Below are 21,512 nucleotides of genomic sequence, written 5' to 3'. Positions count from 1 at the left end.
GTGATTTGCAAAGCCTTTATGATAAGACAGGAGCGCTCTGTGGCTTATGCCAGTTCTTTCTTTCAAGTCCATGCTCTCAAACCACATTGTAAACATTACTTTTACCACAGCAGGTTGGCTGGGTCTCACAGCTATATTGAATGCATTCTTGAGAGTATTCGAGTTTGTTGATCTCTTTCCCATTCCAGTCAGTTCCCAATGAAACCACTACAGGTGTTTGTTCCAAACAGAGGGAGCCCTTGGGGGGACTGGAGTGAAGTACAGGAGTGATGCACTGCTGTGTTTCCACTGGGAAGGAGCAAAACAGCATCATGCTTGTAGCATCTCCTTTTGCAAATGTTAAGAATTGTCTTTTCAGTGACTGTGCTGTCCCAGCATGAAGGCTTCAGCATTCCTCTTTCTCTTCCCCATGAATGCAGAAGGAATTGGCCCATCTGGTTTTGTAAAGCTATAGTAGGTCTGCACATAACCAGCCACACTTCCCTAGTGTTCAGAGAGGGGCTGGCCCCAGGGCAAGCTTATGTTACAGCTGATGGTACCGGGGTAGCTTACGGGAACCCGGTGTTCAAAAAAGAATGATGCTGGTTTCTCTTTTTCACTGTACTCCTCCAGAGCTTGTGAAAGTCAGCGTACACCACTTGGAGCTATTGTCTCTCTGTTGCCAAAGCTTGCATCTTTCACAAAAATTTAACGCCTACTTTCCCACCTCATCCTGGCTCCACGCAGTTATTAAATTCAGCGTGTTGATCCCCTGTGACATTTTCCTCCTTGTTATCAGAATAGCCCAGACCCTTCATCTGTCTCTGCTTTTCCCTTCCTGAACTTTGTCTTGCTTCCTTTTAAGCCACCCAAAGCCTGTCTCTGAAATTGTCTTATAATTATTTTCATCTGTTCACTCTCTGAATCTTTCTCCTGCTTTATTCTTGCCTTCTGAAATAATTGTATGCAATGTGTTCTGCCAGCTGTGATTTTGAGCTCTCAGCCTTGCAGGGTTTCTGTGGGGAGAGAAGGCCTCTGCAGATAGCCTGTGAGTAAGCTGCTGCGACCACAGGGATCAGCTCAACATGTGTCCTTAAAACTAACACCCAGCTGGGAGGCCTGGTAAGGCAAACCCAGGTATTTCTTACTAAGAATGCTTTGCGTGACTGCACATGCATGTGCCAGTAATGATTTTTACACCAGAGTACCTTATGAACATTGACCCTTCCAGATAGCTTTCCCTGTTTCCTAGCTGAAACCATTTGAGTGAAAAATTCTTCTTCGAAGGTGATTCTCTGTGATAGTGCCATAAAATACTGTGCCTTATATTTTGGATTCTGTCTGGTTTCAAACTTTCTGCTGCTAAAATATGTGTTTGAAACAATCTGTCATGGTATTAGCAAGCACCTACTTTTGTAGCTGCAGTTGGGCTTCTAAAACACTGACTTTTGTATTAAAAATATTTTTTTCTGGTGAGCAGCTCCATGTAGCTTCATGCTTAAAGCAGCAATAAAATCGTATCCTATCTCTTAAAAGGTAAGAAGTGTTATTGAATGTCCAGGAATGTGTTCAGTAGACAGATACAAATTAAAAATGAAATCCCTGAATACTGTAATTAAAAAATTAGGACTAAAATAGCAGTAGGTCTGTGGGGTTTGTTATGGCATGGCAGGGTTTTATGTGAACAGTGCAGTAAGGATGTCAAACTGGCTGCCCGAAGCCAGCCAGGGCCACTGCTCCCTGATTACAAGGAACTGGGGCAGTGACCATCAGTTCCTTCTGCTGGCCCAAGCACTGGCTGCCCAAGGAGGTCCCAAAACTGAGTGATGCTTCAGCATAGCCAAAGAAGTGAAGTTCATGACACCAAAATAAGTGTCCTGTAGCCTAGCCTTACAAAGTCTTCCTTTAAGGAAAAAAACACCAAAAACCCTTCTCACCCCAACCCCCAGTCTCTAGCCTCTTCTTTTTGAGGCTCCATAGAGCAAGGATGTGGCAGCACATCATCGTGTTACACCCAATAACCCACTGATTGCTCTCCTCAGTACTTGGGCTGCTTTAGCAAGATGCCTGACAGCCTTGTAATGTCACCTTTATCGGTCCTGTCTGATTTGTTTGTCATGCATGTCTTCACTCTCCCTTTAAACCACAATCATTTTCTCCCTGAAGATGGTGTGAAAAGGGTGACAGGGTTTTGGTTTACACAGTATCTCTTGCAGCATTTGAGTGCTTGTATGTGAAATACAAGCTTGATTGTGAGTTTATCAGCCAGCAAAGAATATATGCCAAGCTGCAACTCGCAGAGCAGCACGAGTCCCTTCCTGCCAGCCCCTGTCCCCAGGCTCTGTCCACCTAAGCAGCAGTGCTGCGTCCTGTACTGTTCATGAGCACCTAAATCACTCTACTGAATAATTTGTGCCTTAACATGTACTGTTCTGGCACTGGCCTGGGATTTCTGAGACCAGCCAGCCTGGCACACTATGAGAGGATGCACAGGCCCTAACAAATTTGGGGGAATATTCATCTTCAGGCATTCATTCCTGCTTGACTTTCATTCCCACTTCACCTTTCAAGGTGAAGATGGTACAACAGGACAAAGGAGCCATTGGGAGGGTTGGCTGTAGCTTGTGGGAACATCTGTTTTGCAGGTCTGGTATAAATTCCCTGCATATGCTTTGTAACTACAATATGTTTATATGGTGTGTGCAGGTTCAGGCTAGCAGAAGAAATGTGTTTGTCTTCTGCTAGTAGAGACAGCAGCTCCTTAGTCCTGTCGTAAAGTACAGTTGTTCGCCTTTGGGATAAATAGAAATCTGCCTTCTCTGTCAAACTATTTCTTTGATTATCACTTTTTACAGTTAACTTCTTAACAGATACCCTAATGAACACACCCCCCTCCCTCAGCACAGCTTTCTGATTTACATTAGTGGTCCACAGCAATACTGGTAAATATTATTACCATTCAGAAACTACCTTTTAGATGTGCAGACATAAAAGCTTGGTTCCACTAAAATTTATGGATGTCTTGTCACTAGTGTTTTCCCCCTGGATATTGCCTCCTGGCACTGTGAATGCTCAAGAGGCAGTCTTCTATGTGCTTCTTCCATGTCTGTTGGCATGAGCTCCTCAGGCAGGAGTTGCAGTGCTTGTGAAGCACCTGCCACAGCTTTTGGACTAAACTATTAATCCAGAGGTGTAATTGAGACTAAGGGAATAGGAATTCCCAGATTGTATTTAGAATTTTGGAAGATCATCCCTAATTTCTAGCTTTTGTCCTTAATTTAGGTGTTAATATTGGAATTACTGAAACTGACTGTTCAGCCCTTGAGCCTGCATGGTGACAGCACAGACAAATCTTAATCTTGCTTTTAACTTAACCTTCATAATTTGCCTATGTTAACAGTGTGTGCTGGAGGAAGCAGCCTGATGCTGTTAGCTGGCCATGTGAGAGGTCAGTGAAGGTTTGACAGAGGGTGGGCTTTCAGACTTCACCGCCTGAAAACACCAGGGTGCCTTTTGGGATAGGCATCAGTAAGACTTTTGCTTAGTGGATAATGCTGAGAAGACAGAGAAACGAGTTGGGTAGAGAACAGTACTGTAGTGGCACATAAGGTGTTGGTCTGCTTTTCAGCTGGCTCTTCTTGTGTGTTTGTCAAGTGCTTTGGTCATGGTGGTTGTGCTTGGCCTCCACCTGTAAGTGGTGCTGGATGTGGGATGGCCAAGTACTGTGAGCCCATGTCCTGGTTGTGACACTGGCCACCAGCCTCACCTGCAGCCCCACTGTGGTGCACCCTGTGTTGTGGGACCCTTTGGAGATCCCTTTCCTCTCAGAAGTGCCTGGCACCTGCTGTGTGGCTCTCGGCCAGAGGCAGAGATACCCCATGCTCATGTACTGATGAGGTATCTCTTCTTCCCAAGCCACAGGCATTTTGCTGCCTGTGCGCCAGGTATTTCCAGCGTGCTGCCATGGCTGTAATCAAGATGTCCTCATCTCTGTGCCAGATGTCTCCTGCTGGGCCATTACACCAGCTTTTTCTCTTGCCAGAAGGAGAAAATACAGTCTGAACATGATCTTTCACTTGCGGCTGAGTTTGTCTTTCTTGCGGCTGCTGGAACAGTCTGCAACCGGAGTGGTTTTGGGGATGTTGCTGGAAGGAATGGAATAGAAAGGAAAATCACGGAGGTGTATTGGATGGCTTGGGCTCAGAAATTCTGTTTGACATGTCTTGCTTTAAAATTGAGCTTTGCTGTATTTATTGTGTTCCTAAGGTGTCAGATGCATTGGGTGATGGCACTTGGGAGGACATGAGAAAAGGGTGTTAATTCAGTAAATGTTGTGTGTGTCAAGTCTACTTTTTGGTCTAATCTTTTGTAGGGATGGTGATGCTGATAGTTTCGGAATAGTTGCTTCGGATTTTCTTTATACACCATTCCTGACTTTCTCCCCGAATCTCTTCAGTGGTGTTTTCAGCTGTTGCACAGTTGTCTTTTTGCAGCTGACCATGTATATAATAATTTATATCCCTTTAGATTCCTGTGAATAACTTTGTTCTGGTACTGGTATATTGACAGTTGTCACAAACAAATTCCAGTCGTTCCTGAGGTTAAAGAAGACAGGACTGGAACTGATACACACTGTCCTTTCCCTTCTGGGCACCTGGTTAAAAGCTAGGAAATGTTGGTTTTTGTATATGATAATAAGCTTTAGTTACTTTGTTATTAATGACTAAGTTGAGGGATTTCTTTTCCCACCAACAAAACTTGTACCTTCAAGATTCAGCTCCAGTTATGTGAAGCTGAAGTTATTGATGTCTTAACATTATGAGAAAGGGGAGAACATGATGTAGCTGTCAAGGAGTCATTTGTTAACCGTATTATTTTAGACACTAAAAAGTGTTTTACTGGATTTTTAATTAGTAAAAATACAATTTCTGCGTGTCCTTTGTTCATCATATTAACTGTAAGTTTAAATGGATATCTGCTGTCTTCAATTACATGTAAACTATACATCCATTTGCTGCAGTTAATGGTAACAACGTTCTGTCATGGCACTAGTCTGCATTGTGACAGACAATTTCATATGCATAGTTTTATCCACCATCATTTCTAGTGTCCAAGGATCAGTGGTCCATGAAATCAGATCTACGTGACTATTCCTAATGTATTTGCATTATCTGATTTTCTGTGACAGACTTTGGTAATGCAATATGCTGGAGGATTTAGGTTGCATTTGTTCAGCTGGAAATGACCTTAGTTATGTGTTAACTTGACATGCTGCATGGCATTCTGGCCTAGTTGCCTAGATATACAAATAACCTCCCTTGATGAAGTGTGACAACTGCCTGTTTTTCTAGATGGACAGGTACTGACTAATTCAGTCTGGGTAGATCAAGAGAAGAGGGGATAAGATTACACTGTGAGGAAGGAGACTGAATCACAAAATCTGTCTTTGGGCCTGAGAACTGATTTTTGTGTAGGCTTTACAGCATTATAATATGGGTGTATGTGTTTGTGATGGTGTATTTGTAGTTTGGGCAGCTGACCTAGGGCTCCTAGATTCTTGTATACACAAACTGCAGTGAAGGCAATGCCAGATGAAGATAGGGGAGAGGAGGTGCAAGAAAAGAAGGGTCTAATTCTTGAACCCTTCTCTGATGTCATCCTGCTTTGCAAGTCACAGCTTCACTTTTTGTGATGGCAGCAGACAAAGCTACTGTATGGGGGTATGGCTGAGAACTGAGGCTCAGCTTGGAAATTACTGTGCATTGGGAAATGAAAAGGAGTCCTGGAGTCATTAGACACAAGGGAAGACTCGGTGGATGAACCTTCACAGCCTGACATGGCAGAGATGGGATTAAGGGAGATTCTGGAACATCCCAAAGCTTTTGGTGTTTGGATCAGTGGTGGTTTAGGCCCGTCCTCTACAGCTCATTGCTTGCCTAGAGCTGCAATTCTATTGAAACCTCTTGAAGGCTTTGGAAAAATGCAGCTGTTTTGTCCTGCTTCTTTAAGCTGGAGGACCCAGCTCTTTTGTGTGCTTAATAAATACATAATTGCCTTTAAAAATAAAAGCAGGTTGCTTTGTAAAAGAAAACCAATAATTATATGTTTTTAAATACAGTTAATTGCATGTTTATCTGTCATGATATTCAGGAGATACAAATATCTGTGTGCTGTGTGATGCTGATACCCTGTACTGAAGAAAGAGAAGCCCAGGGTTTAGCAGAGACAGTGAAAATTCATGTAGGTATGCACTTAGATGTATCAGCAAGGTAGTTTTAAAAGAACTGGAGGCTTTCTCCCTCCAGTTTGTGTATATACTGACCAATAATAACAACTTTACTTTTAATAGCACTCTGTTTAAAATGAAGATAAAGCACATAAACATGAGTACTTGCTGTAATGACTAATGTTATCTTTAAGAATGAGGTGTATTACAAGCAGCACATGCACCTCCATGAAATATATTATTAAGCTGGGAGTAAACTTTCTCCAAACAGGTCCAGTGTGTGACATACAGAAGTGTAATGTGTTGTGCTTCTGCTGGGAATGGAAAGCTTTTGAAAGCTGTTTTCAAAGTGCAGCTTTTAATATGACACTAAACTGTGTCAAAATACAGCTGGAGTAATGCCAGGACTAGTACAACAAAAGACAACAGAAAAAGAGGCTGGAATTTTTCTACAGAGAACAATAGTGTGAGCAAGTTGTCACTTATCAAAGTATGTACAGAAGTTTAAGCTTGCCTTCTTTCGAAGGTTGCATTGTATTTCTGAGTTGGAAGACAATATTACTGTGTCTTAAATCAGCTCTTATCTGGCCTGTCTCACTGGTTCTTGTTTCTGTGCCTGTTGGTGTAACCTCTGTTTCTTCCCCAGCCCATTGCAATGGAAAGGTTTTGCTGCTTTCTTTACATCCCAGCAGAAACTCAGTGGGAAGTCTTACACTGACTTGGTGGAACGTGTTCATCACTAAACTGCTGCTGAGGAGTGGGCTGGGGCCCTGCTTCCCTACCCACTGCCACCAGTTCTCCCTTCCCTCTTTTCTGAAGAAGCATCACATTATTCCTAGTCAGTGGGATGTTCCTGCCTGCCGTCCAAGAAGCTCATGGACTGGAACACACTGGTCTGTTCACTGACATAATTATTCATGAAAAGAGCTACAAAAGCTTATTCTCAAAGATGCCATTAGCTCAAAGTAAACTCCCAGTTCTGAGAGGGCAGAGAGGGGCTGTGTTCATGGCACGGGGCTGACTTCTGTGCTTTCTCACAAGAGAGCTTATGTGGGTAGGTTTTGGAAATTTTCCATACAAAGGCAAACAAACCACGTGGGCAGCAGTCAGGGCCCAAAGATAAGGCAGTGGAGCAGTGTTTGTGTTAAAATGCTGGTCACTGCTCCAGCAAGATCACACTGAGGGGCACTTTCTGTGTCTGGTAATTTAAAATCCATATTAGTCAGAGGTAGACAGTGATTTAATTTGCTGTGTCTCATTAATAATGAAAGAACTGAATAATATACTGTGGGCTAATGTCTGGCAGTAGAAGCAGTGGCCTGGATTTAACATGTAGTTGGTAAAAGGGGGCAAGACACACTGCTTCTCCCCTGCCTTGTTATTCCAGTTGAATTGAAAACCACTTTTACTGTCTCCTGCTGTCTCCTCTTCTGTCGGTTAGATGGGAGTCTCAAACTAAGCTGCATGAATCGAGACTTTTTATGTGGAAAATACTGATTCAGAGAAATTCATGAATGCTCCAGGTTCAAGTGTTGAGCTTTTTTGTTGTATCCTTCTCTCTTCCCTGTTCTTAAGTGTTGTGAGATCCTGCTTTTGACCTGTGGTTGATCTTGCCATGTAGGAGCTGATCTCTGTCATCTGTATGGAGGCTGGAAGTCAGTCTAGGTTTCAGACAATGTTCAAGAATTGCGATGATGTAGCATAGCTTTCAAATAGTCTAATTGTTTTCTGCTGAGATAAATGCTGGAAACTACTTCTTTAGTTCATAACAAATTTCAGATGTGTTCAGATTGTGCATTTTATCACCTGAAACCTGTGAGCTTTTTCTTTTCCCCTTGTTCCATAGCATGTTCTGTAGCATTGTAAGAGGATGCTTATGATAGGGGGTTTGGAAAATCACTGAATCATAGAATGGGTAGGGTTGGAAAGGACCTTAACATCATCTGGTTCCAACGGTGATGACTTCTTTGGTGGAGACAGCTCGTAGGTCTCCTGATCATTGCACCTTGTATATTTTCTGTATGCACCAGTGGATTGAATTATTCAAGGTTTCATAGAATCATAGAATAGTTAGGGTTGGAAAGGACCTTAAGATCATCTAGTTCCAACCCCCCTGCCGTGGGCTGGGACACCTTACGCTAAATCATATCACCCAAGGCCTCGTCCAACCCGGTCTTGAACACTGCCAGGGATGGAGCATTCACAACCTCCCTGGGCAACCCATTCCAGTGCCTCACCACCCTAACAGGAAAGAATTTCCTTCTTATATCCAATCTAAACTTCCCCTGTTTAAGTTTTAACCAGTTACCCCTTGTCCTATCACTACAGTCTCTAATGAAGAGTCCCTCCCCAGCATCCCTATAGGCCCCCTTCAGATACTGGAAGGCTGCTATGAGGTCTCCACGAAGCCTTCTCTTCTCCAGGATGAACAGCCCCAACTTCCTCAGCCTATCTTCATACGGGAGGTGCTCCAGTCCCCTGATCATCCTTGTGGCCCTTCTCTGGACTTGTTCCAACAGTTCCATGTCCTTTTTATGTTGAGGACACCAGAACTGCACACAATACTCCAGGTGAGGTCTCACAAGAGCAGAGTAGAGGGGCAGGATCACCTCCTTCGACCTGCTGGTCACGCTCCTTTTGATGCAGCCCAGGATACGGTTGGTTTTCTGGGCTGCAAGCGCACACTGCCAGCCCATGTTCATTTTCTCATCAACCAACACCCCCAAGTCCTTCTCCGCAGGGCTGCTCTGAATCTCTTCTCTGCCCAACCTGTAGTTTGCAAAGTGATGAAGTCTGTAAGCTCAGGTAAAATGAATTGGGTGCTGTAAACATCCTACTTCCCTCCTTCCATGCCTTACTGATGATCTCATTCCCCTATGCAATGAAATTTAGGATTGTTATAAACAGGAAACATTATCAAAACAAATTGGCTGCACCCACCCTTAGAGCTTCAATTATATGTCAAGATCTTGTTTGAACAAAACAGGCTAGATTTGTAGAGAAATGCAGAGCTCTGGTTAGGTCACTGTACAGAAAAAAAGGATTTTAACAACCTGGGAGATGAATCACAGGTTTCACAAGAAAAACTGGAAGAAATCCAGTTCTGAACTCGTCAGGGTTAGTCACATAGTTGAAGGTCTGGGAGGTCAATCTGTTCCATGCTACGGCCTAAGAGTTTATACACTTAAAGCTGCTTCCGCCTCTTTTTCCCCAAATAAATTTGGCAAAATGCTGTTCTCTCTTTAGTATGGGAAATGATGCAAGTTACTGACTGTGACTCTGAATTACCTGGTGAGCTCTACAGAAGTAAGGGAGATACCATCTTTCTAAGTCTCTTATCCAGATATATTAAGTCTCATTAAGTAACAGTGATACTGCCCAGTGGTTGTTTATACTGAAGAGTGCTTGTAGGTTCATTTCCAGAGAGAACAGAGTGAAAAAAACAATACAAAACCCAACAATGACAACAACAAACCAATCCCCAGCCAACTTCCAGTAGCTTTTTAGAGAGAAATTTAGGCTGAGTTGTAGCTACAAACTTAGTTTAGTTTTCTACATCAGTTTGCATGTTTACAGCTCACTCTTACCTGGGGACAGTTGCTTCTTGAGAGACTGGCCCTTCTATGCCTGGCTTGGGTCTGGTGTGCATGCCTGCATGGCCCCTGGTTTCCCTGGGCCGCGGCACTAGTGGTTCCAGTCCTTGTACCTCACTGTTTCTCTTTTATTTTGGGCCTGGGCAGTTAAGTCATGAGGAAAACCATGTGTTGTTCTCGCCACCTCCTTTATATGGTACTTCCCCTATGCACTCCTATGCAAACCTCTCTCTCTGGTCCTTTTTGGGCCCAACAAAAGCACAGTTAGTACAAGCAGGTGATTTTCAGTTTGGGAGCTGGCTGCTGCCCTGAGAAGAGTCCAGCATGAGCAGCCAGATGTGATGGCGCAGAAAGGATGTATTGAGTCATGACAGGGAGAGGTGGTGGCTGCTGACCAGCGTCTGCTGCAGCCATCAGAGCTGTTTGTTTGGTTTTACATTGCTTGTTTGCTGTTGTTAAGCTGCCTGGCCCTTGTGACTGGAAGCCCGACTAGTTTCTGTTTCGAAGGATGAGCAAGAAGCCTGTCGATAAACCAGAAGGCTCAAAGAGATGATCTTGTTTTGCTCCACTTCTTCATAAAGGTTTTTCCTTTGCCTGACCTGGTGCTAAAGAGACTTCTTGGCTTACTTGAGGGGGAAGGCAGAGGAGTGGGATGGATCTGGTGTAGCTGGTGCTGAACACAATGCTGGTACCCTGTCCTATAGCACCAGCAGCTCTCCCTGCCCATGCTGCTCGCTTCCCTCTAATTACAGCAGGAGATGTCTCAGTGGAGGAAGTCGTTTGTAACCCTGCTGCTGGATGTCAGTGCTCTTTGGTCCTTACTCATCTGGGCTGTTGCTGGAGATCCAGTGTAGCAGGGAGCTCAGGAAGTCCTGGGGTCAAGTGCCCTGCAATGCAGGCATCCAGCCAAACCAGGTGGTTTACATTTCTGTTGCTGCTTTTCCGAGTGCACTGTGCCAAGGTGGTTATTAAAGCTGTCACAGACAAAATAGCACTGTTCCCCTTTCTCTCCTGTGTACTTCCCAGTGAATGTATTCATTCATGTTAGTCATCCCAGGCTGCTAAATCTTTATACATAAACAAGACTTGACTTGTCATTGAAGTTCAGCAGGTGCATAGATGTTAAAAGCACTGTATCCTCTGTAATTTTTCTGATCTGGTGATTTGGACTTTGCCAATAGCCTTAGGTTTAAATGGCACAGGATATAAAAATGAGTTAGCTACTCTGCTATGCTTGTTTTAATAATATTTGGTATTCTTCCCTGTGAGGCTGGTGAGGTGCTGGCACAAGTTACCCAAAGGAGCTGTGGCTGCCCCATCCCTGGCAGTGCTCAAGGCCAGGTTGGATGGGGCTTGGAGCAACCTGATCCTAGTGGAAGGTGTCCCTGCCTGTGGCAGGGGGTTGGAACAGGATGATCTTTAAGGTCCCTTCCAACCCAAACCAGTCTGTGATTCTATGAAGTGCTTTTGGGTTTCTGGGGTCATACACTAGCAGAAGTTGTGTTTCAGTGACCTCGCATGGTGCCTGGCTTCTGCCATGGCTTAGCTACTGTTCTCAGAAATAAACCCTTTGTGGGAGATTTATGGAAATGCAATGGATTTTGGTAGTGTTTGGACTTCCCTGCATCAGCCTCAGGAGAGTCTGGCCCTGGGTGTCTGCAGAAGGAATGGAGGGCACGGAGCTTTCACATTTTTAAAAAGGCATATAAAACCTGAGCCTGCTTTCAGGGGAATGCAGCCCTAAGGAGCAGTCTGGCTCTTGCCCTGTCGCCAGCGAGGGCACAGTGTGTCTGGTACAAAACTGGCTGCTTGTGAGCAAGAAAAGAGCCCAAGTGCCTAAAGGACCTGCAGAGCTGCTCCTTCCTGCTGGTTAACAACAGTGCTGCTGCACTCTGAATCAGCCAGAGCCAGTTTTTCTGGCATGGTCATGGTATGTTGTGCCAGTGATGTAGTGAAACTCATATATCATTTCCCTTTGAATACTCTATACTGTACTGTACTATACTATCCTTGCTCTGTTGTGATTCAATAGCCATACAGAATGATGGTATCCCTAAATCCACTACAAGATGTTATGGTAGAGCAAAATCTAACTGTTATTTTAGGTACTTGTTGTAAAACAGTAATATATTTACACACAAAAAGGGTATATTTATTTTGCAGTAATGTATTTATTAGGAGTAGTTGACTGCAGCTGTCTTTCTAATGCAGTTTAAAGATCAGAAGTATATGATATGCAGCTGAAATGTATATCACCTGTTAACTGATCAAATTTGGATACTGGGGAGCTCTTGTTTTAATAGAGCCATATAACAGTGGCATATATATGATAAACATAGCAGTTTGCTTGATTTCTGGTTCAGTTGCCTTTGTCTATCACTTGGGACATTAGAATGCTTATACTTTGTGTTATAGCTCACTCTCTCTTCAGTCATCCTTACCCCTTTTGTGTAACATGAAGTCCCAGAAGAGACTTGGCAGAAGATACCCCAAACAGCCTGCTCCTAGCAAACTGCCCCTGCTCCTCCCTGCAAAACCCTCATGGGTGAAAGAGCGTAAGAAGCATCTGATGGACTTGGATCCACTTCTGATGTGTTGTCCCACTCCTAGTTGTGGTCAGCTTCTGAAACTGTGAGGAAATTGCAAGGATGCTGAAAGAACACAGATAGAGGATGATCTCCCCATCCAGAAGGGTTTTCTCATGTGCCCCAATTGTTTGAGTTGGATTAAGACCTGAAATCCAGCTTTGTGGATCTTTTTCAAAATACGTTTGTGGTATATATAGTACATATGTGTGTATATAGAATACACATGTGTGTGTCTAAAGTACTGCATGTGTTACTTACAGAGTTTTGACTTCTAGACACAACAGATTTCTTGACCTGAAGAAGCACCGTGAAAGGCTCCCAGTAATTGCTGGCAATTTTCAGAGCTGTCTGCCCCTGTCCATGTTGAAAGAGGAGATGAATGGCCCATCCCAGCAGAAAGTTACAGGGTAAACTCTGCTTGGCATAATTTCTTTGTGACTAAGAAACTCTAATTGGCTCCATGTGGGCAGAGGATCCGTCTGGTGAGCCAAGAGCCGCACAGCAGACATGGAAAGCATGTCAGAGGGACTAGGTAGCGTATGGATTTGTGTGGTTCCTTCATGCTTTGGCGTGTTGTTTCTCTTCAGAAGCCTGGTCCAGTTTGGAAAGGCTTTCTTCCTCCGTACCCCCTCTTACGAGGAGGAGGGTCATACTGTGGGTGTTAAAGGTTAACATACTTGCTAAGAGACAGGTACCTCATTGTTTCTTTCCTGTGTGAATTCAGCTGACAGTGAAGCCTAAGCAACATTCAGTAGCCTCGGTTAGTTTCAGATGCCTTAAAAATAGTTGGCCAAAGTTGAAATAAATAATAATAATAATTAAAAAAACCCCAACATAATAAATAATCAAACTCCAAATTTTACATTTAATCTTCTTAGTGATGATTACCTGATATTATAATTCTTGAGGCTACTTTGTTGTTACTACTTTGATACAGTTTTACTTATATCTTAAACTTAGATGCTGCCTCCTGTGCCAGCCTTACAGCTATTTGGCTTAAATACAAGAAAATGACAAACAAGTTCTGCCCATTCTTGTAAAAATGCCAGCCAGCTCCATTAATGTTGTTGTTGTGAGCCTGGTTTTACAGGGCTTATGTGAGCATTTGTAATATTTGAAGAAATATTGCTCCTTTTTTAGTTACAAAAAGGAAAAGGCATGTCTTCCAGAATGAAAATTGACTTCTTTATGCATGTATACTTTCCTTTAACTCTGAAAAACTCAGGCCTTTCATTTGAGGCTTTGAGGATGTTTTCTGTCTGCATTGTAAACTTGGTGCTTGCTTCAAAGTGCATGTGCAATTTGTAGACTTGCATTGCCTACTGAATTTTTGAGAGTCCTCTGCTGTGTTGGGATGGATGCACACAGAAGTTCAGGTAACTCCTCTAGTGTTTTCTTTCACCAGAACTAAGCTTTTTTTTTTGCTGCAAACAGAACCTGAGCATCTCCAGGATGGTGAATGTCCCTTTCTTCGCTCTCTTCTCCCTTTTGTGTCAGGCTTGATTCTCATTTGTCTTTAAATTGCTAACAAGTAAAAACTCAGGGGTAAGTAAACGGCTGTTAAAGTTGCAATGGTGTTATCCTTTCATCAGGTAAAACCTCCTCACCTTGCTGCCCTGGTAAATGTGCCACCAGTTCTCCCCAGGCTGTGGTATTGATTCTCTCTTTCTGTGGTGTGGAGGTCACTCATGGCTGGACCTGGTCTCTGCGGATGCCAGGGCTGTGGGCATCCCTCTCCTGCCCTCTGGGCGGAGCTGGCCATAGGCTGCATGGACACAGACAAAAATGCTAAGCCTTTCTTCCAGATATTAATGAAAACCTGTTCAACCAGCAAGGCGTTAGATTCGTAATTCTATCTTCAGCTTAACAGGCAAGTGCTTATTAGGTAAAAACTTTGCCAATGCCTGAAGGAGCAATCTGAGTGAGCAGATTTTAAGGTGCTGAATGAAGCCTAGTTCCCAGTGATCAACTAAATGAAGCTGCCTAAGCAGTAGAGATGAAGAAAGAAAGCTATGGGGAGGTGTTTGTTTCAGAAAGCAAGGGATAAAACCAACCCCCCAAAAACTTGTGCCATTGTTTGTTTTCCCTCTGCCTCCTGGAAGGGAATGTCTTCTGGCCTTTGTTTTGTATTCCTGTATTTATTGGCATCATTTGTGAGAGCTGAAACCCAGACCACCACCTTTGGTGTTCTCTGGGCCATTCAATTGTAATATGGTCGGACATGAGCAGGCCTGCCAGCTTGTCACCACGCATGTACTGGTTGGCATTGCTTCTCATGCTGAAGCTGTTCAGGGATGGAGGCAATGCTGAGCATAAATGTGCATGTGTTCTGCTCAGCCAGTGTCAGCTATAGTGAAAGCAGGAGGAAAAAACGAACCTAGCAGTGTGTTTGCAATCCCCAGTTCAAATATTTATCCCATTAGGTAACACTCCATTATTGCAGGGGAATTGGGTGCTGTCTCTTCTTGTGGCAACATCTTGGTGAAATGCAGAAAGATTTTTGGCCCTGCCATATAATGAATAACAATCTCACAGTTCAGCTCGTGGTGCCAATCCTGTTGGTGACATGCAGTTGTCTGTCAGGTCCTCCGTAGGGATAGGAGTGTTTTAGATGTCATCAAGACAGTCTGTGGACGGTGTTCAGAACAGGAACTGATGGAAACTTTCCATAGCATGAGGTTCTGCTATGGGAAAGCTCAAGCTTTACGGAGATTTTTAATGAACATAGTTATATCTTAACACATTATTTGTTATTAGATTGAAATGTTTCCGTTTGTGTTAGAACACATTGCAAAGCAACAAAAGACCTTTTTACAGTCTTGAAATGGCTCCTGGGATATAAAGCTCATAAGTGGGTTGGGAGAAGGGAAAGACCAAAATGCAAACCCAAGTATATTGATCTGCAAAGGCTACAAAGATGCATTTGCTTAAAATATGTTTTGCTAGGTTTAACTGAAACCAGTGGCTAATGCTTATTGTTTAGCACAGGAATTCAAGGGTTTTCAAACTTTAGAGGTTTTCCCCCCAGATTTTATCTTGGAAAATGTGAAACTGTTCACATTTATTTGTGTGAAGTTTATAGATTTATGTGAAGAGCTCATAGAAGACTTTGGGATTTGCTTTAAAGAAAATTAATTGGTCTTTCTCCAGACAGCTTCTTACTGTTAAATAGCATCTCCATGTAGGCTGTGATAGTATCAAAGAGCGCTTTATTTTTGCTTCCTTCATGACCTTCAAAGGGACAAAACAGAAGAACATTAACCTTTTCATATGTACATGTTTAAAGTGGTAAACTTAAAAATCCATGAATATGCTTCTGTAAAAATCTCTTCCTAGCTGGCCTCCTACAGTCCAACTCATTTCACTGTTGTCTTTTGGTAGCGAAAAGCACTCCTGCTATTTATGATGCGTTACTTGGCTAGTTGCCATTGCTTGCTGTTTATCAGCATGCCTGATGTTTTTGGTGGAGGAAATACCCGTGTTTTTTTTTCTCATATAATGAAGTTAAGCATAGCTTCATTTACTACTTTCTTGCTTTGTTTTGTTGTTGTTGGAGGCTTGTAGACGTTTGTTTGGTATGCCAGCTCTGCTGAGGGTATTTGTGAACATGTCTTTTGTATTCCCTGGGTACCATCTACTGAGCTGGAAGGAAGGAGCAAAGATATGTGAGAAAGTGATGTAGTGGTAGGGTGTTGTTAAAGATTTGGTTTAGCAAGCTTTCAGGAATAGGTGACTTTGTAACGCAATCTATATCCTCAGAAGTGGTTTCACAACAGAGACTGTTAACTTCTTTTAAAACCTACTTCATCTGGCAAAATGCAGATTTTCACCGGTCTGAAGTGGGTTAGAGATTCAGACAGCAGGTTGTAGCCTCTATGAAGCAAATTGCCTGATTTTCTTTTTAGTCTCTTGATCAATGTCAGTCTCATCCTTAAGTATTTTGTGATGAGCTAAGCCTTGAGTCAAGTCATCTATTTACTCTAGGTCTCCTTAGAGCGGTGAATATTTATCATAGGGTATCTTCCAGTGTAAAATTTATTTGGAAAACTACTTTGTACCTTTCCCTGGTCCATTTCTGGGACTGAAAGTAAGTGCTTATGATGTGTGAAAACATCTGTGATATCTGAAGAAAGCTCTGATCCAAACTTCTCTTCAAGCTGGGCTTGAAATACAAGAATCACTTGTAAGGATTTTAGGAGCTGACCTTCAAAGTTGATAGTGTTCATGCAGGTTCTGGATGTGAGCTGCCCTGAAATAACGTGAATGTGACTCCTGTAATCTGACACATAGAAACCATAATCTTTCTCTTTTCACATCCTAGGATAGCATCATAACTTTTTTGGGGTGGGACCACCTAACACATAGTTTGCAATGGAAATTCTCATCTTCCTCTTGCCACCCCTTAGATGATTTGTCACCTCCTTCCTCCATCCATGATGTCTGGGAGATGCTGATGTTTTGAGGCAAACAAATAATTGCAAGTAAATGCCACTCTGTTGCAGCATATCCTTCCTTTTATGCCAGCCAAGCTGCTCTGGCAGGAAGTAACATCAAGGCCTTCAGAAGAAACTATAAACGCTTGCTGTAGCACATCTAATTCTGTTTCAGGTCTGAAATGGCTGCCTGTGAAGAGTGATTCTGTGCTGTCAAGCAATAAGTGGTGGCAAAACATTTAGAAATGACTCTGTCTTTCCTATAGCTGTTTTCCAGCATAATGAAGTGATGGAGCTGCTTGTGAACCTGACTTTGAACATTGGCATGCTTTGTTTATGCTGAATGTTGTCTTTATGCAGCTGAAGCTTCTGAGCAACTGAACTTCTGGAGATCCATACTCCCCATGGGACTTGTTCCTTGAATTCTTACCTGGCACTAACATATTGCTCTTCCCTTCTTTCATAACAGATTTCTGCTGTCCTCTCTCTTATTGCCTCAGAATTAAAAAGAAGTTATCTTGTATTTCAGCAAGAACTTCTGTTGTATTTTTCGTTTATTCAAAAGGAAGTGAAACAGCTGTCTGACAAGGGTCTGTATCAATGATTTTGTCTTTCTTTTGGAATAATGTCCTAGCTAGTTGTTCCTGCACAGAAGTCTGCATAAACATAGAGTTATTGCTGACTTTTTTATGTTATTTTGTAGAGAAAGCAATAAATTTTTCTTTCTTTTTTAATGAAAACCAGCAAAAAAACCACCCCAAAACCAGTTATGTCACCCAGGGAGCCCTTACCATGAATTAGACTGTTACTGTGCCAGCTGAAGTTCTAATACAGACCAGCACCAGAGCTTCTCCCAGCAGGACATACTCATTCCCCAGAGAGGAGAGTGAGTGCTGTTGTGAGGCAAGCAGGGTAGGTGCAGTGGTACTGGTTCTCAGTCTGTTGTCTGCCGTTATAAGTGCCTGTCTGTCCTCATGAAGTTCTCTTTGGTTGTCTCAGGGGAGGCTGGTGTAAACATCTGTGACAGCACTGCTTCTCCATGACCTGATCTGAGGAAGTGATTAACTTGGATCTGGGCTGGGCTGTATCCGACTGCACAGTGCTTCTTTTTATCCCCTGTAGCTGCAGTCACATGAGTGTGGTATGGCTGAAATTGCTTGCCTGTGCAATGGGAAACATTTCTCTTTTTTGCCTTTTTATGCGAGGAAAACCATGATTCACTCGTGCTGAGCTCCACATCTTGGAAGCACTGCTTGAAATAACCCTGAGTTGCACAGGCAGTGCTGCCTGTGGGTGCCACTGCTAATGGTGGGTTCTGCCTTTGCACCTCCTGGGACAGTGCGCCGTCCTCACCTCTCCATTTCCCTGCCTGCAGAAAGGGGGCAAGACACCTAGACCTTTGGTGCTCAGAAGGGCCATACTGAATGGCGGTGCTGTGGTGAGGTCTCCACTTCCCTTCTCCCCATCCATTGTTTACGCTGAGCCTTAGATAAGATGAGTATCTTTTGTTTTTCCTGTAGATAATAATAACAACCGCCTGTCTCTACCAATACAGGATTAGGTTCTTCTTTCAGGAAGACGTGGGAAGACAAAAATGAATGTGGGTTTTGTGAAGTATGTGCGACAGAAAAGGTTTGAGGGTGGGGAAAGAGCAGGCTGTGCTCTCTATGGGAATGCACAATGGCTTTGCTGAGCGTTGGTGCCCTTGGAGAACCTCTTTGCCCCAACCACTTCAGCTGTGGCTTGCTGCTGGTCACCCTGCAAGATCTCCCTCAATGTCAGCATTTTCCCTTCATGAATATGCTATCTTGCTTCTTGATGACAAAAAGCGGTTGTCGCTTTGCTGGTAACTGTGATGAGTAACAGAAATACAGAGGTTGCTGTATGGGTTGGTGGGTTTCCATCACTGATGTGATCAGTCTTTAGCCTCCTGTCACAGGAGCAGAGCAATCTTGCCTTTTTCCCGCTCTATACTGAAACATGAGTGTTCTGAAGTAATTTGGAAGCATGTACAGAGTGGAAATTCCCTGGAGGGTATTCATATTTTTAGTGTTAATTCTGCTGTTGCAGGGGAACCCGTGGTTTGTTCTACCCCCGCCTCCCCCCTTTTTCCCCCTCTTGCTAATTCATTCACTAGCTTTAGGTAACTCAGTCTTGTAGGTCTGATTTTCGTAGCAGAGACTATATAATTGGATTCTGCTCTTTACATGATTCCTGTCTGCAGTGTTTCTTCATGATCATATGGCTTTGCTGTAATGCAGACTTCTGAGGGGGTGAGGACATATTGGTTCCATTCTGCCCCAGCCTAACTGTGTCCATGATGTTTGGAAGCAAGATCAACATTTCCTGGGGCCTCTTTTATCTCTTGTTGTTCCATCTAATGGAAAATTCATCCTTCTTTTTTTATATTTGTATATATTTTGGCTGTCTTGTCCCATGAAATGTGCTGGCATTTAGCTGTAACCCACAGATACTCATATGATTTATTCCCTCCTTGCCTTCAGAGTTTAGTCTTGCTTTAACTGGGACTTATTTGGATGGCAGCCTTTTGCACTGCAACTCCCCTCCAGAAGACAGATTGCTAGATCTTATACTGCCCTGTCAAAACAGGACTTTAGAGCAAAGTGGATGGGCTGTCTCTTAGTACTACTTTCTGTCTTTTGTTATGGTTATGTTCATTTATCTTGTCTTTTCAGCTGCTTTCTATGATACTTGCTGTACCAAAACCTTCTGAGATGTCATCTTCTGCAGCTCATCGTGCCGCTCTAGAGGATGCGCTGATCGGAGCTAGCGAATATGTTCTCATTAACTTGCCAACAACATGCTAGGGAGAAACTTTGAGTGGGCATAGTGTAACACAGCAGAAATTGTTTGTGACAGCAAGTGTAATTTAAATCAGAGCTTTTATACTGATGAAGTGTCAAAATCAATGCATTGATGTCGCTGTCTGCTGAGGGGGGCACCTGCATGAGTGGAAGAATCCTGATGGTGTTGCACTAAAAAATCGAAGTTGCTGACAATTTTGAGGAGTAGCTTAAGACTCAAGATATCTTTTCTTATAGCAGATTATTGAAACATAGGATGTGTGCTGAACTTGCAGGCTGAGGTTTACCTTGCTGTTGCTTCAGAAGCTGCATTTTCCTAATTTTTAGCTATCTATTTGGAAGAAATTTTCTCTTATTCTCCAAAGACTGTGTGACAAGTGACTTGTGTGACCATATGTGTCTCTCTTCTGGTTACATTTAGTAATTGTTTTGCTGTATGAGTGTCTTTGCAGGTATTTCACAACACCAAAATATCCAGGCTCTGACCCTTGATAAAGGACTGTTTGTCATTCTTGCAACTTGGAGATGTGTTTATCCTTCTGATCTGTAGAGTTGAGGCCCATCATATCGCTGGGTGCTCTTGGCAGCCTTTACTTAGGGATGAAGTTTTCCAGGCTCTCTCTGTGGGTTTCTGTTTGTGTCCTGACCCTACAAAGATGCTTGCCCTAGTTTTACTGTTTGTCTTGACTGAAAGGTTATCTGGTGCAAAGGATACTCTAGCTGACAGGGCTGTAACAGACACCTGCCTTCAGTAATACCCCATCCCCTAGTCACAGTTTGTTCTAATGTCATCTGAGATGTTGTGTTTGAAATGGGGAGTGAAAAAACCCCAGCTTCTTGGGGACCTTTCTTTTAGATAGACATAAGGAAAAGCTATGGGAGACCTCATTGTTTTAACATCTGGATGCTGTTGCCTGGAAGTTGGCTGTGTCTTTAAGAAAGAGCCAAGTATTTATATCTGGTGTCTATCTGAAATCATGTTTACCCTACAGTGTTTATTAAACCTGAGTTAATTTTCCTCCTCTCTTTCTGTGGCTGCAGGAGCTTTGCCAGCAATGCATTATAATAGCTGGTAGTCCAAGGCGGCGTGGGCCATGTGCCAGCTTCCCATTCCCACTACAAAGGCTGGACTGGGGACTTGCTGCCTGGCAGTGCCATGCTGCTCTGGTCCATGCTGTGCCCCAGCATCCCTGCTGCTGCAGGAGCCCGAGCTGCTCTGGAGAGGCTCAGCTTGGAACTGAGGGCTCTTCTGTTTAAAAGTAATAATTGTAAAGCCTTAATTACTCCCTGTCTCTCTCCCCTCTCCCTCCTGTCCATTACTCTGAAGGGCTCTCAAAATAGAGTCATTAGCATCACTCTGTCACACGGCAGTCTTGCGCTGTTTAACAAAATAAGGTCACTGTGTCTGATACCTTTTATTTGCATGATGACTGGCTCGTTCTTTGTAGTCTCATGATATTTTTGTCAGGACCGTCTTGGCTGAGGTGAGTGCCAGGAGTCACACAGCTCTATCGACACTGGCTTTTCGTCTGGTCTTCCTCAGTAACAAAAACTCCCAGGGAGCTGATGGGCTTATTGTCACGATGCTTTCAGAGGCAGAATTTGCTGTTGGTTCAGGTTTGACATCTTGCCTGGTGTGGGTATTTGCAAATGTAGCTTTCAGGGAAAGTTCTGTATCTGACATATGTGTCTTTGGCAAGTTTGGAAAAAGTTGTAGCGGTCTGAGCTGTCCACAGGGATGGATGACCTAAGGGAGACTCAAGGGGAAGGATGCCTGGCATACCCAGCATATGCAAATAGTAGAAATGTGCTTGTAAGTGTGTACAACATTCTGAACAGCACGGAGGTACCTGTAGTGACGTAGTTTG

The 21,512-nt window shown here is 43.3% G+C and overlaps 1 protein-coding gene across 14 annotated transcripts in view; it reads left to right on the top strand.

Moving 5' to 3' along the window:
• The window catches only part of ANKRD44 (ankyrin repeat domain 44), a 139,911-nt gene that overhangs the window by 18,826 nt on the left and 99,573 nt on the right, over positions 1 to 21,512 (top strand). The window contains exon 1 of one of the 14 annotated variants that reach the window (XM_062619679.1): positions 12,608 to 12,793. The exons of the other annotated variants lie outside the window; for them this stretch is intronic. The gene's annotated coding sequence lies outside the window, so the exon portion shown is untranslated. Of the gene's footprint in view, positions 1 to 12,607; positions 12,794 to 21,512 lie in introns of those variants that run through there. 14 annotated transcript variants of the gene reach the window in all.

This window comes from Pezoporus occidentalis, unplaced genomic scaffold (genome assembly GCF_034315485.1).
Source record: "Pezoporus occidentalis ecotype Australia unplaced genomic scaffold, CSIRO_AGI_Poc_V1 ctg213, whole genome shotgun sequence".
In the NCBI taxonomy this organism is placed as follows: Eukaryota; Metazoa; Chordata; class Aves; order Psittaciformes; family Psittacidae; genus Pezoporus; species Pezoporus occidentalis.
This window is presented reverse-complemented; position numbering and strand designations above follow the sequence as displayed.